The sequence below is a fragment of the Canis lupus genome, chromosome 6 (genome assembly GCF_003254725.2).
Source record: "Canis lupus dingo isolate Sandy chromosome 6, ASM325472v2, whole genome shotgun sequence".
In the NCBI taxonomy this organism is placed as follows: Eukaryota; Metazoa; Chordata; class Mammalia; order Carnivora; family Canidae; genus Canis; species Canis lupus.
Window position 1 is genome coordinate 58,813,136 of NC_064248.1, and position 9,097 is coordinate 58,822,232.

A 9,097-nucleotide genomic window follows, 5' to 3' on the forward strand; every position below is an offset into this window, starting at 1 on the left:
GATATACTATGTAGTCCATTTTGAGTAGGGAGACACTCCAGCTAAACCACCTTGAAATCTTCCATGTAAGATTTCGATTTGTCTTGAACTCTTCACATAAGATGCATTTGAAAAATCTTTTCATAATTTGAAACAATTATACAGGGGCGCCCGGGTGGCTCAGTGGTTGAGCATCTGCCCTTGGCTCAGGTTGTGATCCTGGGGTCCTGGGATCTAGTCCCATATCAGGTCCCCTGCAGGGAGTCTGGTTCTTCCTCTGTCTATGTCTCCGCCTCTCTCTGGCTGTCTCTCATGAATAAATAATAAATAAAATCTTTTAAAAAATAAAATAAAACTATTATACAATAGATGTTGAGTGTTTCTCTTTAAGTCTGTATCCAGAGGAGGAAAAAGCAACAATATTTTGAAGGTTTTCAATTCTTTACTTGGGCAAGCTTTAATCTTACATGATCAGGAGTGGTAATACCAGCCCTCAAATTAGCCACAAATGCCACAGTCCCCAGACAGACACATTGTGACCCTGTCTAGACCAACAATCACATCACAATGCTTTTTCCCAATCAGACTGGCCCCTTATCCCCTTCAATCTCCCAAGTAGCATGGAAGTGGGAAGATCAGCAGGCTTCAGCATGCTTGAAGGGAAAAGAAAGGAATTTTCAAAATCTTGGAGCACTATTGCTTAGAAGGGTGAGGAAAGCATTTTTTATACAGCATTTATAGATTGCTGCCCAGCCTCTGAAATTCCAAAATATTTCTGAAAACTAGTGATAGCAAAGTTTATGTAAAACTCTCTGCAAGGTTAGATCTGTTCAGAGTTCTGATGACAAATTTGCACATGCTTTCAGTGGCTTTACAGCTCTTTACCACCTCCTTGATTTTTGCACATATCTTTACTACTCCTAATTTCTCTCACTTTCCTTCTCTCCTCTCTCTCCTCTCCTCCAAATTGCATCAGTCTTTAAATGCCCTATCTAAATCCTATCGCTGTGAAGTTTTTCTAACACTCTCTTTTCTCAAAACTCTTATAGCAATTAACCTTTTTTTTTTTTAATCTTCCATAGCTGTGAAAACTTAGATAAATTGCTTAGCTTCTCTGAGCATTGGTTTCTCCATAGATAAATGGGGATAATTATACTAGTTTGCAGTGTGTTGTGAGGATTAGGAGATTTAATATGTGTGCTTTGATATATCATGCATTGTGTCAATTTTTATTAATATTCAAAGTTAATCATGTCCTCTCTTTTTTGACACTACATTTTTTTTCACTTCCCATCTAGCTGAGGTTCAAAAATTACTTGTTGACTTCATTATTTTAATATTATGTCAAAGGGGGAGTATTTCCTTCACGGTTTTTAAAAAATAAATTGAGGGGTGCCTGGGTAGCTCAGTCAGTTGAGTAGCATCTGACTCTTGATCTCAGCTCAGGTCTTGATCTCAGGGTTGTGAGTTTAAGCTGGGTGTGATGCCTACTCAGAAAAAATTAATAAACTGATAAACACAAAGAATTGCCAGTCGTCAGTTTTCTTAAAAGCCAACATCTTGCAGCTTGATATATAATAATTTTTTTTAAAAAGTAAACATAGGCAGCCCCAGTGGCGCAGCGGTTTAGCGCCGCCTGCAGTCCAGGGTGTGATCCTGGAGACCCGGAATCGAGTCCCACATCGGGCTCCTTGCATGGAGCCTGCTTCTCCCTCTGCCTGTGTCTCTGCCTCTCTCTCTCTCTCTCTCTCTCTCTCTGTGCGTCTCTCATGAATAAATAAAAAAAATCTTTAAAAAAAATAAAAAGTAAACATAGTAAGTACTTATGGCAGGGATAAAGTATATTTTTTATACTTTATTTCTTTTCTTTTTAAAAAAATATTTTATTTATTTATTCATGAGAGACACAGAGAGAGAGAGGCAGAGACACAGGCACAGGGAGAAACAGGCTCCATGCAGGGAGCCCAATGCGGGACTCGATCCCAGGTCTCCAGGATCAGGCCCTGGGCTTAAGGCAGTGCTAAACCACTGAGCCACCCAGGCTGCCCTTTATTTCTATTTCAATTTAACCTATCACCCATGATACATGAAATAATCATTATTTCTCTTTCTCCCCCCAGTTGAAACCCATGAAATTATTTTTTGAGAAATTCTTATGTAAAATATCTATTATGTTGCAGAACTTCTGCAGATACAAGTGATTCAGTGTCTCAGTTAATGTTATGGAAAAAAGCCTACACACTGGGAATTTTGAAACACTGCTTTTAAAGTTTAATGAAGTCTGCGTGCAGGAAGAAATAGCCAGTTTTAACACATCAATGTTACAGGTTCTCTTTTGTAACACGATTTCCACAGGGGTGCATCCCAACATTCCCCCAGCTGCTTCATGAATTTGTGATCTACAAGGGGAGGGAGGGCCTTGCATTCAAAAGAGAAAAAAATTTCAAAAGTCTGTTTGAAAGGTAAAAAACTGACCAGGTTTATTTTAAAACAGAAATAGTTCAGCCATTTGGAGACAAGAGGAGTCAACATTTTTGTTCAGAAGAATAATGGAAATATGACATTAAAAATTAGGACCAGGGTGCTGAAGTTTGCTCAAGAGGTAAAATATTAAGATCTTTTCTGCTAGCTGAGTTTTGAATGTACAGAACATAAAGCTCTGTTAATCACAAAGGAGCTAGCTTATTTATCAGTATTACTTGGATTTCTTTAGAAAGTAGTTTAACTCTTCAACTAGGTTTCTCTAGTCATAGTATTTCCTGATGGAGACAAAACTGGATGGGGAAGAGAACTGGCGGAGAGACAGATTGGTTGGGGCAGTTCCCACGTTCCACCCTCCTGCAACCCAGACTTGCTTTCTGCTTGCACTAGACTGAGGTACCCTGACTGAGCTACCCGACGAGGAGAAAACCTGTTCCGGGCGAGACCAGGCTGTCCTGGAAATGCAATGGTCAAGGGACCAGTACCACGGACCAGACAGAGATTGAGTTTCAAGCCAAGACCCTGGATTCTTCTGGTCAAGATAAAGAACTCTGCACGTGTAACAGTGAAAATGACATAATCTGTGTTAACATTCCATAACTTGAAGGCATGGCAATTAAAGAACACACATGGACTTGTGGCACACGGAAATGTGTGCACAGAAAAAGGAGATTTATGCTTTTCTAAATTCATTCTTTCTCACCAAAATGGATACATTCTGCTTGGTTATCAAGTTTGAAAATCTCTAAGAATGCGACTGTCACTGGGGTCCCATCAGAGCCCTTGGGGATATAGCAATATTGTTCTACTGTGCCCATGATCGACTCTGTGTTACAGTCCTGGCCTTTGCATACAACTGGAGGAAGCATGACTTTATCATGTTGATCAGTTATAAATTATAAATTTCTTTATCATTATTTCAATGCTGTGTTTATTGGTCCTGGCTTTGTCCCTTTGGGGTAGAAACGAGAAAATTCTCAGGGTAGTAAAGTCTGCCTCTGCCAAGCATACAAGGCACCACGGTGGTGTCACTGCAGAAGGTCTAACAGATGTGTCATGAAGATGGACCACCACTGTCCTTAGACAACTCTTGTGGTTCCCAAAATCATGCTTCCTTCATACTGTCTCTCCTTTTAGCACCACTGGGTTGTATCCATGCTGCCTTCATTTTTGTTATGACTGTGGTTACACAGCTTTATAGTTGGGTGAAACATGGTAAAGACTGATACGAATGCAGCTTGGAGAGATCCGCTTCCAGTCATTCTCTTTGAGTTAGCAGCATTTGCAGCAACCTTGTTTGCCTTGGGATTAGCTTTAGGAACAACCATAGCTGTTAGGATTTTGTTTCGTTAGCAGATGAAAATAATTCTCAGAAACAAAACTTCTGTTGAATCATGGATTGAAGAAAAGGCTAAAGATGGAATTCAATATTCCCAACTAGATGAGGTCTTTGTTTCACCACCTTATGATATGGGAAGTAGATGGAAGAACTTTAAACAGGTATTTACATAGTCAGGGTCCCTGAAGGAGATGGGCTTGAGGGGCCAATATGAGAAGTCTGTCACCAGTAGAGCTTAACGGTAGAACAATTGAAACAAAAAACAGATACAAGAGTCAAGAGTGGGGGGTGCCTGGTTGGCTCAGTTGATTAAGCATCCCACTCTTGATGTCCACTCAGGTCATGATCTCAGGGTTGGGAAATTGAACCCTAGGTCAACTTTATGCTGAGTATGGAGACTAAGATTTTCTCTCTCTCTTTCTTTCTTTCTTTCTTTCTTTCTTTCATTTATTTTTTATTGGTGTTCTATTTGCCAACATACAGAATAACACCCAGTGCTCATCCCGTCAAGTGCCCCCCTCAGTGCCCATCACCCATTCACCCCCACCCCCCGCCCTCCTCCCCTTCCACCACCCCTAGTTTGTTTTCTCTCTTTCTTTCTCTCTCTCCCTCTGCCCTTCCCTGTCTCTAAAAAAAAAGTCCGAGGCAAGGAGGGGTGCCTGGGTGGCTCAGTCGGTTAAGCACACTCTTGATTTTCACTCAGGTCATGATCTCAGGGTCATGAGATTGAGCCCCGGGTTGCGCTTGCATTAGGTGTGATGACTGATTAAGATTCTTTCTCACCCCTGGCCCCCCATCATGGACACTCTCACTCTCCTAAAAAAAAAAAAAAAAAGAGAGAGAGAGAGAAAGAGGAAGCATTCCGTATAAAGCAATAGAAGATAAGAGCAATACCTGCTGTCCTTTGAGAAAAGGAATCAAAAAGAATGAAAATCTTCATGAGTCCCTGCACTGATGAGCCTCAAATAAGGCACAGAAAGTGGAGTTCATTTTAGCCATGAGGCAGTTATAATACCGATTGGATGGAGAAAAAATTCTTTCCTTTGATAGAAGGTGTTTCAAAAATAAGACTTTGGTTTTCTTTCTTTCCCTTTCTTTCTTTCCCTTTCTTTCTTTCTTTCTTTCTTTCTTTCTTTCTTTCTTTCTTTCTTTCTTTTCTTTCTTTCTTTCTTTCTTCCTTTCTTCCTTTTTAAGAGTTTGGTTTTCTAGGAACTATGTGGAGAAGTGTCTGTGTGATGCTGAAATAGATCAAACTTGAGAGGGTGACAAGAAAAATAGCCACAGTTAAAGTAAAATTATTCTTTAAGTCCTCTCCAGTACTTGAAAATTGTACACATTACTAAAAAGTTATGCAATGAGCCTATTCTGGTCAAGGTGGGGTTTGTTTTTTTTCCTCAAAGGTGCCCAACTGCCAGGATCTATATATTTTTATTACCAATTTGAAATGGAGAAGCCATTCTGCTTATGTCTTTAAATTCCCGCCCCTCTTTGCCACCTCTTCCTCTCCCCAAAAGGAAAAACACTTTACTAAATGCTGCATTGTCTCTAGGACATGTGCTGTACACTATGGACCACACCTGCAGATATAGTGATGCTTTTATCCTGCTTCCCCTTCAGCTGACACTTCTTATGTAATATTCTAAATACTATAGAAGTAAATATGCTAGATTCAATATAAGCTTAAGTTTTATTACCTTTTAATAATGCACATTTTTATCAAATCAAATAAAGATCAATGGATGTTCTGTAAAAACAAAAACAAGTTAGATGGTAAATTGCAATCTTCCTTTTCCAAAGGAAAACCTCTCTCAGATGCCTCCAAAATTTTCCATTTCCACTTGTGCTCCCCTGAGTTAGCTCTCATTGCTTAATGGCCACACAGGGGCCACTGCCTCCTTCCTGGCCTCCTGTCTTTGCTCTCGCAGACCACTCTCCGTGCAATTGTCTATCTAACCTTCCAAAAGTATAGCTGTCAGCATGAATATTCTGAATGGCCCAGAGTAGCTGCTCAGTAAATCACCTGCTTTAAGTGATTCCCCACTGCCCAAAGGAAAAAGCTTAAACTCAAAGACTTTATGTTTTGTAAATAATAATAAGAGACTATGACATCATAAAGAATACATTTGGTCTTTGTTCCTGGTTCCTGGTACAGAGCTCCTAAAACCCTTGGAATTTCCTGAATGATAGAAGTGTCTTTGTTAAGCTAATGAGGTGACTCATGTGGGCCTTTAGAGAGTTTCAGGAAGGGGGCTGGACTGATGTGTGATTAGAGTATTGGAATTTTAGCCTACCCCGACCTGAGGGAGGAGAAGTTGCAGGGGCTGGGAGTTGGGGGGGGGGAGGGAGAGATTGAGATCAGTCCTGTCTTCTTAATAAAACCCCAGTAAAAACTCTGACATCAAGGCTCATTGGAACTTCCCAGTTGGTAAACTCACAGAAGTGCCTGGAGGGTGACACACTCTCTCCTAATCCAAGGGAAGAGGGCACAGAATCTGAGTTCTGTCCTAGGCTCTCTTTGTTTGGCTCTTCTTCGGTTGTGTCCTTTCAACTACAACTATAATCATAAGTATAGCATTTTCTTGAGTTTCATGAGTCATTCTAGTGAATTCTCAAACCTGAAGGAGTCACAGAATCCCCAATTTTGTAGCCAGTTAGGCAGAAGTTTGGGTGGCCTGGGGACTCACTGAGACTTGTGACTAGATCTGAAGGGAGGACAATCCTGTGGAGGGCTTTGCTCTGAACTTGTGGAGTCTGCTTCAACTCTAGATAGTCAGGGTCAGAATCCAGGTGGGTGGAAACAAAATCCAGTATTAAATAGCTATCACTGAATCTACAGAAATAGAGTGTGTCACCAGAGCATGATTTTGGGTATCACAGCTGTAATGGAAAGATTGATTTACCAAAAGCCTCCTCAAGACCACAAAATGATAACACTGCTTCCTGTGCTCTGGCTTACACAGAACCTGTTGGGTTGGCCTCATGCTAAGGAACCGTGCCTGTGAGTCATTTGAAGAAAGAAGAGTCAAACTATTTTGACTAGCCTAGGGCAAGGCATTTGAAATGCATTATGATCTGTGGTCTTAATTCCACGGGGTCCTACCAGTAGTGTATTTGGGTGAAGACAACATAAGAAGTGTCCTTCTCCACTTAGTTTCCCTGAGACATATTCCACCCAGACAAGACAGAGGGGCCGGCAAGTTATAAGTAAATGGGTCTGTTTTTTGTGAAGACTTGGAGTCCTTTGTGCTGTCTACACCCTAGTAGCACTTCGGGGAAGAATCTAGCTGCTTCTGGTGACGGTGTTTTGGCAAGAGAGAGGCCACTGTCCATTTGTTGCTTGCCAACATATGTTTCCAATTTTTTGGAAAACACAGCAACAGAGGGAAGGAAAAGAGAAGCCCCAAGACACTGCACACCTCTTGCCTACCAGACTCCATATGAGTGCTTTCCCTTGAGTTATGACACTGATTTTAGCCTCATAGCGTCTCTGGGGGAAGAGGAGGAGGTATTATCACCCACCTCACAGAGACTCAAACCATGGCTGTGAGTTCCCCGAGGCCTCCCAGCTCATGAGGTAGAGAAGCAGCAGGAGAATTCCGGGCGGAATCCGAGTCGGCGGCTCTGGGCCTCCCGCAGGCACACTGAGGTGCATGCACTGTGCTTGAGGAAAGCAGAGAGAGGGTCTCTTTTCCCTCCCAATCTAGAGTAAGCTCCTGAACCTATTTCCCCCAGACAAGCCAGAGATTGCCACTGGAAGACAACATTGAAATCTTCTGCAGCCTTCTGTCTCAGCATTCTCTCATTTAGGCAAATTGGTGCTAATTCTGGGGCAGGCGGGAACAAGTAGTCATTGAGGCCTCCTGGGGACATCTTCGGGGCAGCCTCCCCTGCGTTTCCAGAGTGCTCCCCTACGCCTCTGAAGTAGCTCTGTCTGCTGCCAAGCAGCAAACAGGGACTGTTCCAGCAAGCATCCTTGATGATGCATCAAATGTGGCTGAAGCCACACTGAGAGGCCGGGGACCTGCCCCATCAGGTGTCTTGGTCGCAGGTACGAGCTTTTCCAGCCTGGTAGGCCGGGCCCGACACTCGAGGCCCGGAGCAGAGCGCCAGAGCCTGGAGGCCGACGCCCGAAGGACACCCAGACAAGACATGTTGACCTCCACGGGGTGGCGCGGCCACCAGCACAGCGGCGGCCTAGGCCGGTGCCTCACGGGCCCCTGCAGCCCGTGGGCAGCAGGCGGAGGGCAGCCTCCCCAGAGAACACCTTGAGCTGAGCACACTCTCCCTCCCGTTGCCGAAGGTTTCATGGCAGTTGATTTCCCATGGAAACAAGCAGAAATCTGTTTTCATCATCTGGCATTTTTAGTTTCCTAATTTGTATGAGAACCTGGAGATACGGCCATATGGTACATTCATTACCCCAGAAAGCTACAGCTGAAAGAAAAATAGTTAAAGCCAGTCTTAAACCCAGAAAGCTTCAGCATATGCCTTCACATTACTTTCCTTAATCTCAGAGATTGTCAAAAACGCTGCCAAAATAGTTGTTTCTGCTTCGGCTCAGTGCTTCCAGCAAGATCCCCTTTGGAGCCTTGGTGTGCGCCTCTCCGCAGCGGGGCCGCCCCTCTCCGCTCCAGGCCCAGACAGAGTGGAAGGAGCGGGGCCTGAGCCCCCGCCTGACCCCTGCTCTCCTTCATCCTGTGACCTTGGGAGGAAACGGTGCTTCTCTGGGCCTCCTTTTCCTCATTCGAAAACATCATTCAATCATCCAGCAAATACTTACTGAACATCTATTTTGTGGCAGGCACTGTTCTGAGAATTGGGAAAACAGTAACGAAGAAAATAGGACCCTCACCTTTGTGGAGTTTTAATTCTTTGGGGGGGGAGACAAATAAGAGGGTAGAAGGCGTAATATATTAGCTGGTAATAGGGGTCATGGAGTACAACCGAACAGGGGAAGGGAGTATTTGCACAGGACGGTTGCAGGTGTGAAATGTGCTGGTCCAGGAAGTCTTCCCCAGACAGGAGGCAGCCGAGGAGAGGCTGGAAGCAGGTGTGTGGGTGCGTGTGCCAGGTGGATGGCAAAGGAAGAGCATTTTGTGGTGACGCCCTCAAGTCAGGGACTACCTCTGTTTTTGAGAAAGAGCAAGAGGCCCAGGATGGCTAGAATCTGTGAGCGTGGGGCTTTAGAGGTCACTGAAGAGGATTTGCCTGTGGTGGCTCCCAGAGGGTTTTGAGCTGAGGGGATCTGATCTAAGTTGTGGTAAGGTAACTCTGGCTGCTACGTGGAGAATATGCTGA

At 43.6% G+C, this 9,097-nt stretch overlaps 1 pseudogene; it reads left to right on the forward strand.

Moving 5' to 3' along the window:
* Positions 1-577: 577 nt before the first annotated feature.
* On the forward strand, positions 578-8,068 carry LOC112679174 (palmitoyltransferase ZDHHC6-like; annotated as a pseudogene).
* The last annotated feature ends 1,029 nt before the right edge of the window (positions 8,069-9,097 follow it).